Raw genomic sequence first — 11,994 nt, forward strand, 5'->3', positions numbered from 1 at the left:
CGGGTTTCGTAAATACAAGAATTTCTTTGGTTGTCATTCTATTATTTTTCAAAACTTGATAGCTAGGCACTTGCTAGTTAACATTCCGAAAAAAAGAATATATAACTAGCCAATATTTAATGCCAATTCAAAGATTAAATAGAAGCTCGTGACTTCTATAGCAATACTACTACTTATTTTACCTAGAAATTTTGATACATCGAATACAAATTTTTTAATCAGATCGACATGATAGAAGGAAATGATGGAAAAATAGCATTTTGATATTCATGGGAAAGGTAAGGAGGATTCACGGATACAATAAAAAGAATTTAGAATAGAATTAAATGATTGAACTATCATTAGGTTCTCTCTTAACTAAATTTTATTTCTTTATACAGGTAGTCTTAGCCCTAATATATTGATCCATTTGGTCTAACCGTGGACATTTGGCAGTTGAACTACCATAGCATTACATTAAAGCACATATACACATTGTTCATAAGTAGTGCTTTTAAATTATTCAAATTTTCCAAATCGAATTCTCTCTTCAAGTGTAGTTTTGCTCTTCTCACGATAAAAGATAAATTGTTGATAATAATGTCCGTGACAGTTTTTAAAGTATAAACTCCTCACAGTAGTAATGCAAAAGTAAACTATAGCTAGAACACGTTCAATTGTACAATTTAAAAACAATTAAAATCCCTTGTTATGTCACAAAAAAGCATAATTAATTTAATTGCTAATGTAAGCAAAATAGAGCAGGACTTAGCAAAAAGCTCCACGCGAAGGAGAATTAAGGTTTACGGACCACATAGTATTATTCAATTTGATTGTCGACATCTTTGTTCTACAATCTCTAGCCTCAAATTCACTTTTTGGTGAATTCATTTACGATGCAAACGTGCAAATGATGTTGCATTGCACCTTTGCCTAGCACGACTTGTGCATCGTTGCTATGTTTTCTTCGCAATTGAGTGTGATTCAGAACCCTCTTTTTTTTTTTTTCTTTTCTCTTTTTTCTTTTAATCTTAGCTTTCAACAGATGTATTAGACTTTTTCTAGTTCTCGACCACTTGATAAAATTGTTGTGCTAAAGGTACGATAGAAGTAGTTAAAAAGTTTTCTAGTTCAATTAATTCTTTAATTGCTTGTTAATTTTAATTACCATTTGCATTTGAGAGAAGGATCTTATCATATTGTGAGTCAAACAAGATAGCCGCTTGATATCCCATTTTGCCGCTAAGTTGGGAACATTTTTACCTTTTCTTCGAAGCTTGCATGTGACTAAGGTTATTTAAAAGAAATTTTTCTTCACCTTCAGGAGAAAAAATATTGAGAAATCGATTAAACATTATTTTACTCATAGATTTTCAATTAAGACGTGTTATTGAGCACACATCACGACAACGCTAGCGCCTTGACTTTTTCAAGTTGTTGATCCGACTTATAAAATAATCTGTGAATTACAAATCATCCTGATAGTACATGACTTTATTCACATCCAACAAATTACGAGATGCAGATGCTATTCATTTAAAATGCTTCCAGTTCATAACTTTGAATCTCGTACTATATCTTTTTAATGGGTGAATTATTGGGTTTTGATACCAAATAAATTTCGAGTTATAATGTAAACATTGGAATATATTTTATAGGTCTCAGTCGATGAGTAAAATAATTATCAACAACCAAATTCGAAGGCTCTATCCAACTCATACATATTACCTTTTGGATGACTTTGAATCTTTGTCATTTAGTCTTATTATAGGTCCATTTAAAGCCTAACATAACCATGTGTGTGTGTGTGTGTTTTTCTACACTAGTCATTTTAGTGTGATTTGTGCGTGTGAAAGGGTGAAAAATGTTGCTGCCATAGAGAGGAAAAAGTAGGTTGATTTGAGCTTCCAAAATCGGTGGTTTCTTTATGTTATTGGTCTCCTCTTCGTGCCCTCTTTCCTCGCTTTCTTCTTGCCTTTGTGGCGTACAAATCATCACCGTTATTATTGTAGCTTGACCCAAATTCTAATGGGTATTAAAGTTTTAATTGAAATGATCTTGAACAGATCAAAGTTATGGACCGATGAAGAAAAATCGCCGTATTTTTACTAGTCTGCCACAAGCTGGTCGCTTGAGCAGCACCAGCATATTTTCAATAGAGACTTTTCTCTTGCCTGACGCTTGAGCAGCAGGGCTATCGCTCGAGCGATAGGATTATCCGGCCTAGGCCTTCTTCTTCTTTTTTTGGTTGCGTTTTAACGTATCTTGGACTTCTATTTATTTACAACTTAACCTCAAATGTTTTATATATAAGTCACGATTTGTATTGTTCCCGTAACATTCATAAAATATGTTGAGAGTTTTAGATTTTAGTCGAGAGTATTCAGATCTTGTTGGGAACAAAATTACTATTAATTATAGTAAATTTATCCTCCTCTACTATGGTTTTTGCCCATATTGGGCCACCACATAAATCTTAATATTCTTATTTTGTTCTTACTTATTTCATTTTTTTCATTATTTTGCAATCAATTCATAATAGTTATCTAGTCCTTTATAAGGGAGATTGAGAAGTAACCGAGGTGAATCTCTTGTAGGAAAACAAGTAGCTAGCGGATGAAACCAATTGTATAAGTTTTATTTAATTGCAATAGCTGACTATTGAAATTAATAACCACAAGGCAAACGATTTCAATTTGTCAAAACAATTTCGTTTCAGAATTTTCCAACGGCTGAAAAAAATGTTTAGCAACACAAAATCAGAAATATAAGTTAACTGCAGGCTAAAACTGTAAACGATGAATCTAGAAGCTGCACACTATGAAACTACAAACTGCATTAATTAAATAGTAATGCGAAAATAATCTGTAGAAAGAAAATACAAACTGCAGCATGTTTCAAACTGAGGCCTGTGCGTGCACAGTTTCTTTAAGACAGTTTCGTCCCCTCACCGTAGGTGCTGGAGGTTCAGTTCGAGCGGCTGTTTCCCAGGATACAACGGTAATAAGCAGAATCCGAGCACCACAGTCCTACTCCGACAAACTGATCTAGTATCCGAACAATATCACCACAAGAACAATACCTTACTGGACAAGGAATACAGAAAAGAAGAAACTGTGTATGCAGGAATGTAGGTGAGATTTTCGAGTGTGTTAGATTGCTAGAGAATGAGCCTTTTATAGGCATATTGCCCATTAATATTGTGACCATTGAGTTACTTCCCATTAACACTGTGACCATTGGGAGTCCATTGAAGTTTTTTCAGTTTAGAAACTCAAAAGTCATTGGAGAAGGTAAAAAAAATTGGCAAAACCTGGGCTTTCCGATGGGGCCATTTTTGCTTTGTTCGGTCCGACATTCGTGTGCGCAGGTCCCGCCCGCACCCAAGTTCAAGGTCCGAAGGCCATTTCGGTTCGTGATTTGCCCCCCTGTGCGTGCAAATGGAGAGAGTCTCTATGCTACACATGATTACACATCTCCAAAGTATAGCCATATATAAAGTGGTTTAAGTTTCCTTGGTTTTCCTATGTGGGATAAATGCATTTTTCCGACAAAACCAACTTCCAATGACCAACTTTGAATTTCAATTTCTCATTCACCCGAGCTTCATTTTTGACAAATAAATACATGAAATCGATGTTCTCACGAAGGAGAACACATATCAACTTTGATATTCCACATTGGATCAACGGGTCCCATCGAAAATTATACCAAAAGTGAGCCGCTCACTCAATTTTTTCCAACAATCACCCTCATGAATGAAAATTGGGACAGAGACGAAACGTGAGATACAAGACTTGGTGATAAAATTTAGCGGTTGAATTTTGCATATGATAGGTAGGTGTTACCCTTTGAACCTTTCTTTGTGAAAGCATATTTACTTTACTGGCTGACCAGTAGACGCGATGTCCTTGAACTGTTATGCCGTTTATGCAAACGATGATATACCTCACACAGGATTCTTCCTAACGCAATCCAGTTCTCATTGTTATGTTTGTTTTGATCATGAACATATGCCTGGTTCTGTGAGAGTTCTTAAGAATTGAGCCCCACCCAATTCTCTTAGAAGCGGCCCCACTTCTCTCTCACATAGGTGATTTCTTTTTACAAGTAAGCCGCATCACTTGGCTCGATTTACGACGCATAAGAATCATTAAAAGCCTATTGCTTAACCTTCAACCTTATGAGCATCATTGTTACATCATAGGAATGGACAGGAGGTAATACCCCCACAGTGATTTTATCAAGTTTTTACAGTTAGGTTTTCCTATTGAACCTAGATCTTGAGATCTCCAGTCAACTAGGTTGGATTTTCCTTTGTAATGACTTATTCTTTCAAGTGCTTAAGTCTCATTCCTTTCGATGATTTCATAACTAACTCTCTATTTAACCCTTTGGTTAGCGGATCCGCAATGTTATCTTTTGACCTTATATAGTTAATAGTGATAATTCCAGTTGAGAGTAGTTGTCTTATGGTATTGTGTCTACAACGTATATGTCTAGACTTGCCATTATATATGTTACTCTGTGCCCTTCCTATTGTCGATTGACTGTCACAATATATGCAAATTGCTGGCACAGATTTTGACCATCTTGGAATATCCTCTAAGAAGTTGCGCAACCATTCAGCCTCTTTACCACATTTATTTAGAGCTATAAACTCATATTCCATCGTAGATCTGACTATATCGTTTGTTTAGAGGATTTCCACGATATGGCAGCACCACCCAATTTGAACACATATCCACTGGTGGATTTTGAGTTTTTTATATTAGATATCCAATTAGTATCACTGTTTTCCTTCAATGACTGCTGGATATCTAGTATAATGTAGTTCATAGTCACGAGTATATCTTAAGTACCTTAGTACTCTTACAATTCCTTTCCAGTGATCAGCTCCTGGATTACTCGTGTATCTACTCAGTTTACTAACTGTGTAGGCTATGTGTGGTCTAGTACAACTCATTAAGTATATTAGACTTTCGATAACTCTCGAGTATTCTACTTGAGAGATACTTTCTCCTCTGTTTTTAGACAGATGTTGACTCATATCTATTGGTGTTCTAGCCAAGCCAGTATCATCCTTATCGAATTTTCCTAAAATTTTGTCCACATAATGTGACTGACTTAGAACAAGCCCATTTGATGTTCTTGAGATTTTCACTCCAAGTATAACATCAACTAAACCGATATCTTTCATGTCAAATCTCGAGTTTAACATATTTTTAGTAGATTCAGTCATCTTATTGTTACTACCAACAATAAGCATGTCGTCAACGTAAAGACATAAGATGACATATCCATCTTTAGTGTCTTTGACGTAAACACATTTGTCACATTCATTGATTTTAAAACCACTCTCAATCATGACATTGTCAAATTTTTCATGCCATTGTTTTGGTGCTTGTTTCAAGCCATATAGTGACTTCACCAGTTTACAGACTTTCTTTTCCTATCCTGGTGACGAAAATCCCTCAGGTTGTTCCATGTAAATTTCTTCTTCTAAATCTCCATTTAGAAAGGTAGTTTTAACATCTATTTGATGTACTTCAAGATTTCGCAAAGCGGCAATCGCAAGTATCATCCTAATAGATGTTATTCTCGTCACTAGAGTAACTTTGAGGTTCACTTTCTAGTATATAGGTCAGAAAATCAGGACCATAAGATTTTTCTGTCCTTTCCCGTTTGCTGCGTCTAACCTCAGTCTCCTCTTCTAATTCTTCATTCTGACTATTTTCAGTCATTGTCTCATATGTTCGTTTAGAGGAGATTGCTTCCTCTTTGGATCTGTATGAAAATACTTCTTCAAAGAATGTAGCATTCATTGATTCCATTATCGTATTTTTGTGTATGTCTGGAATTTTTGAATCATGCACAAGAAAGCGATACGCACTGCTATTATGTGCATAGCCAATGAAGACACAGTCTATAGTTTTCGGGCATATCCTTACCTTCTATGGTGTTGGAACAGCCACTTTAGCAAGGTACCCTCACACTCGCAAGTGTTTATAGGTAGACATTCTTCCTTTCCATAACTCATAAGGGGTCTTTTCCGATTTCTTTCGGGACACCTTATTTAAAAGGTAATTTGCTGATAACAGCTTCCCCCCATATGTTCTGAGGTAACCCAAAACTTACGAGCATTGAATTCATCATCTCTTTTAAGGTACGATTTCCGTTCAGCAACACCATTTTGTTGCGGTGAATAAGGGGCGGTGGTTTCATGTATGATTTCGTGTTGTGCACAGAATTCAGCAATTGGTGCTTCATACTCACCACCTCGATCACTTCGCAGCACCTTAATTTTCTTATTAAATTGATTCTCAACTTCATTCTTATAGAGAATAAATTTCTCTATAGCTTTATTCTTGCTTTTAAGTAGATATACATAGCAGTATTTTGTGCTATCGTCGACAAAAGTAATAAAATACTTGTTGCCACCTCTTGTTTGTATAAGTTTTAGATCACACACGTCACTGTGAACTAAATCTAGTGGTTCTGTGTTCCGTTCAATTGATTTAAACGATGATCTTGTCAATTTTATTTCAACACAAGTTTCACACTTATGTTTGGAATCAATATCGAACTTAGGTATGCAGTTAGAGTTAACTAGTCTTTGTAGAGTATCATAGTTAACGTGTCCTAGTCTACCATGTCATAAATTGGAAAACTCAAGCAAATAAGCAGAAGAACTTGCTTTATTCATTTTTGGTTTCACAACCATTACATTGAGTTTAAACATGCCGTCGAAAACATAACATTTTCTGACAAAAATTTCACTTTTTGACAGAATGACTTTGTCTGACTCAAAAACAATACGGAAACCATGCTTATTCAAAAGCGATCCGGACACTAAATTCTTGCGAATTTTCGGCACATAAAGTACGTTGTTGAGAGTTAGCTCCTTTCCCGAGGTCATCTTCAGAACCACTTTTTCTTGACCCTTGATTTCAGAAGTTGCTGAATTTCCCATGAACAACTTCTCCCCGTTCTCAACAGCTTCGAACGTATCAAACATCTCTTTATCAGAGCACACATGCCTTGTAGCATCGGTGTCAATCTACCATTCTTTAGGGTTTGAACCCACCATGTTTACTTCAGAAATGACTGCTGCGGGATTTAGCTCCAACACATCTTGTGCCATGTCGTCAACCACATTCGCTTCTTTCTTCTTCTTCGGTAATCTGCACTCCGAAGACTTGTGACCCACTTTATCATAATTGAAGCATTTCTCTTGAAATTTCTTCTTGACAATTCCATCTTTCGGTCCTTGCTTGGTTTTTTTGCCACTGGATGGCTCAGATTTTTTTTTGTAGTTCTTACTATTTTGACCAAGCTCCACAACATTGGCTTTGGCCACACCAGGATTGAACTTCTTCTCGGAACTCTTGTTGTCTTCTTCAATTCGAAGTCTAACAACGAGTTCTTCGTCGTTCATTTCCTTTCATTTGTGTTTCAAATAGTTCTTGAAATCTTTCCATGCGGGGGGCAATTTTTCTATAATTGTAGTCACCTGAAAAGTTTCACTCAACATCATTCCTTCGGTATGAATTTCGTGAAAGATCACTTGGAGTTCTTGCACTTGACTGATAACAGTTTTGGAGTCCACCATCTTATAGTCTAGGAATTTGCCGACTATAAACTTTTTAGCCCCGGCATCCTCAGTTTTGTATTTCCGGTTCAAAGACTCCCACAATTTCTTAGCAGTTTTCATGGTGCTATACACATTGTACAGCGCATCTGCTAGGCTGTTCATGATATAATTTTGGCACAGAAAGTCCGAATGCTTCCAAACATCAAGTGCACTCAATGCTTGCACATCTCCCTCGCTCTCATTAAGCTTTGGAGCAATTTCAGTCAAGAATCTTGCAAGATTCAAGGTGGTCAAGTAAAAAAACATTTTCTGCTGCCACCTTTTGAAATTCAAGCCATTGAATTTCTCTGGTTTTTCTCCATGATTAACTGGAACATTTACAGTTTGGCTCACAATAGGACTTGGCACTCTAGCCACAGTCTGAGCCACAACGGAGTTTGGTGCTTGAGCCACATTAGAACCCACAGCCTGATTTCCAGTGGGAACATTTTGTCCACATAAATCTTAATATTCTTATTTTGTTCTTACTTATTTCATTTTTTTCATTATTTTGCAATCAATTCATAATAGTTATCTAGTCCTTTATAAGGGAGATTGAGAAGTAACCGAGGTGAATCTCTTGTAGGAAAACAAGTCGCTAGCGGATGAAACCAATTGTATAAGTTTTATTTAATTGCAATAGCCGACTATTGAAATTAATAACCACAAGGCAAACGATTTCAATTTGTCAAAACAATTTCGTTTCAGAATTTTCCAATGGCTGAAAAAAATGTTTAGCAACACAAAATCAGAAATATGAGTTAACTGCAGGCTAAAACTGTAAACGATGAATCTAGAAGATGCACATTGTGGAACTACAAACTGCATTAATTAAATAGTAATGCGAAAATAATCTATAGAAAGAAAACACAAACTGCAGCATGTTTCAGACCGAGGCCTGTGCTTGCACAGTTTCCTTAAGATAGTTTCGTCCCCTCACCGTAGGTACTGGAGGTTCAGTTCGAGTGGCTGTCTCCCAAGATACAATGGTAATAAGCAGAATCCAAGCACTGCAGTCCTACTCCGGCGAACTGATCTAGTATTCGAATAATATCATCACAAGAACAAGGCCTTACTGGACAAGGAATACAGAAAAGAAGAAACTGTGTATGCTGGAATGTAGGTGAGATTTTCGAGTGTATTAGATTGCTGGAGAATGAGCCTTTTTATAGGCATATTGCCCATTAATATTGTAACCATTGGGAGTCCAATGGAGTTACTTCCCATTAACACTGTGACCATTAGGAGTCCATTGGAGTTTTTTCAGTTTAGAAACTCAAAAGTCATTGGAGAAGGCAAAAAAAAATTGGCAAAACGTGGGCTCTCCGATGGGGCCATTTTTGCCTTGTTCGGTCTGATATTCGTGTGCGCAGGTCGCGCCCGTACCCAAGTTCAAGGTCCGAAGGCCATTTCGATTCGTGATTTGCACCCCCCTGCGCGCACACGTGGAGAGAGCCTCTATGCTACACATGATTACACATCTCCAAAGCATAGTAATATATAAAGTAGTTTAAGTTTCCTTGGTTTTCCTATGTGGGATAAATGCATTTTTTCCTACAAAATCAACTTCCAATGACCAACTTTGAGTTTCCATTTCTCATTCACCCGAGTTTCATTTTTGGCAAATAAATACATAAAATCGATGTTCTCACGGAGGAGAACACATATCAACTTTGATATTCCACATTAGACCAACAGGTCCCATCAAAAATTGTGTCAAAAGTGAGTCGCTCACTCAATTTTTTCCAACAAATATATTAGTTATGAATTGGAGCCCATTGGATTGATTGTTTGGTAGATAAATGTAACATAAGATTAAGCCCGAAAAATACCTATTTGACAATCCTTGGAGCAAGCTTCTAAGACAATTGGTATCAGAGTTTCAAGGTGATGGATTTGGCATAAAAAATGATCAAAAAAAGTGCAGAAATTGGCAGATTCAAGGTAGAAAATAGATCGAAAAGCTGTCTAGAAAATTGTCCAAAAACTACACTTGCAATTGCTGTTTTCAGCAAAATCAGTGGCTACCTGGACGAACAGAGACCACTAACAGACCGTACAGGTCGAGGAGCTCTTGCTTGTCCGGCGCATGGAAGTAATGGTTGCCATTAGCGACGGCTATAGGGATCCGATGGCACACATACAAGCGCGTGAGGAGGATTCCTGCGACGGCATCTGAAGATAGGTTATTTGATAGGAACACATACAGGCGCCTGAGGAGGATTCCAATGACGGCATCTGGAGATAGGTTATTCTTGGAGGCATGTTGGACCTGGTAGTATTCGATTTTTGCTCTAGACGAAATTGTGGTTCTAGATAGATTTACCCCTTGCATGTTCGAAATTTGATCGTAGTTGATTGGTTGCTACAATATTGGAGACTTTAGGACGAATAGTGGTGGTCCTAAAATATTAAATTCGCATATCTCGTAATGTACGAACTCAAATTAGTCCGCTTTGGTATGTTGGCTTATCCCAATTTAAATTTGAGCATTAGCGCATCATCTTATGAGGTGACTAATAAGACATGAAATGTCGTGTTTTATGTAGCAACCTGAAAATTTTAGAATAAAATTTATTTATTTTTACATGTTATATAATTACATTTTTTAAAGTTGAGGGCTAAAATGAACAATGTTTTTAAATTTCTATTTTATTTGTTCCAAATAATTAGATATTGATAGAGCGATATTTAATATATCAATATTAGACTCATTTTATAGGCTGTAATTAATTAGAAATCTTTGACTCGAGAAAATTTATTTTGAATAAAAATACATTAAGTTAGACTCAATTGAAAAAAGTAGGAAAAATAGAATTTTTTAAGTATTAATTCAATTCATTCTCTCTTTCTGAAAACGTGTAAGAATTATTGATCATGTTTTTTTTTGTTTAATATTAATCCTTAATTATGATTATGCTAAACGTTGGTGATTCAATCCCAATATAATTATAAAAAGGGTTTAAGCTTATCATTAATAACTCAATTCCTTCTTTTCCTAGCGGCGAACATTTATTAGTTTAACGAGAAAATCATTATTTTTACAAAATCCTAATACTACTAATTAAACTCAACCTTATCCAAATCAACTCATAATACACGGCTCCTCTACTCCAGTTAAACCAAAATTTAATTGGGATTGTTGATTTCAACTATAAATATTACATGTATCCCATTATTCCACCATAAAAATTATATGGCAGAGAGAAGTTTATAAAATCGACAACCAAGTTAGAAAGGAAGAAAGATTTAGACGTGCTACCATATTATTTTGTTTCAAGAAATTCATCTGATCTAACGAAGTAAGATACTTTATGTGCAAATATTTTTGTTTCTTTATACTTTTATATTCAATAAAATAATGTATGGATTGCCAGTAGACATTCATTTTTTTTAAGAGATATGAAATCCTACGAAATTATAAGAAGATCTAAGATGGGTGTGTCGCTTGATCACCAATATACTCTATAAGATCAGAGTGGTAAGAAGTATAATTTTTTTTATTGTTATATATTTGTATATGGAAACTGCATGTATCTTATTGGGTGTTTTCGAATACTCACTCTTACAAATTTTCACAGGTTAGGTCGAATCGATTGGATTTGTGGTAGGGCGGTGATGCGGGTTGCCAAGAGGATCGTAGTAACAAAGAATAATTTTTCATTAAGTTTTTCTACCTTTATAATTATTTTTTAATTTATTTTAATACATGTTTAGTGTTATTTTTCAGATACAATTGCTATGTTTATTTTAAATTTATGAATGCTGTAGTTATTATTTATTAAAGAATTTTATGTTGATCTTTTCGCATGTAAAGTAAACAAAAAATGAATTTTTGGTAACGCTCCGGTGTTATGAAAATTTGGAGCGTTACATTTTACATCCATTAATACTTGTATTTTTGTAATTAATTAACGCCTAAATATACTCAATACTCTCATATTTTGATTTAGGTTATGAATGGATGGAAAATATGGAGTTTGGACGAAAAGCACGAAAAGGATCAAAATGTAAGAAAATGAAAGCTCAAGGACCAAGTTGAAAATAATCCATGGATGAGACGGGTGATGGAATGAAGATTCAAGAGCGTTGGAGGTCAATTGGATGAAGAAAGAAGTCGAAGAGGTGAAATAAAGTCGAAATATTATCACGTATCAACTTTCAGGCGAAAAATTTATGCTCAAGATTTGTAGTCTCTACTTGAGACCCATTTTTGGTATGGTAAATGTCCGAATTTGGAAAAGCTTACTCTATCAAAATTGTAGATCTTTGAGTTAGATTCCTAATGCACTTTGAATCACCTCAATCGGATATCGAGAGAGAAAAATATGATCAAAATACTGAAAGTTGTCTGACGAAAAAACGATTGTTTTATGCATCAC

This window comes from Olea europaea, chromosome 16 (genome assembly GCF_002742605.1).
Source record: "Olea europaea var. sylvestris chromosome 16, O_europaea_v1, whole genome shotgun sequence".
Lineage (NCBI taxonomy): Eukaryota > Viridiplantae > Streptophyta > Magnoliopsida > Lamiales > Oleaceae > Olea > Olea europaea.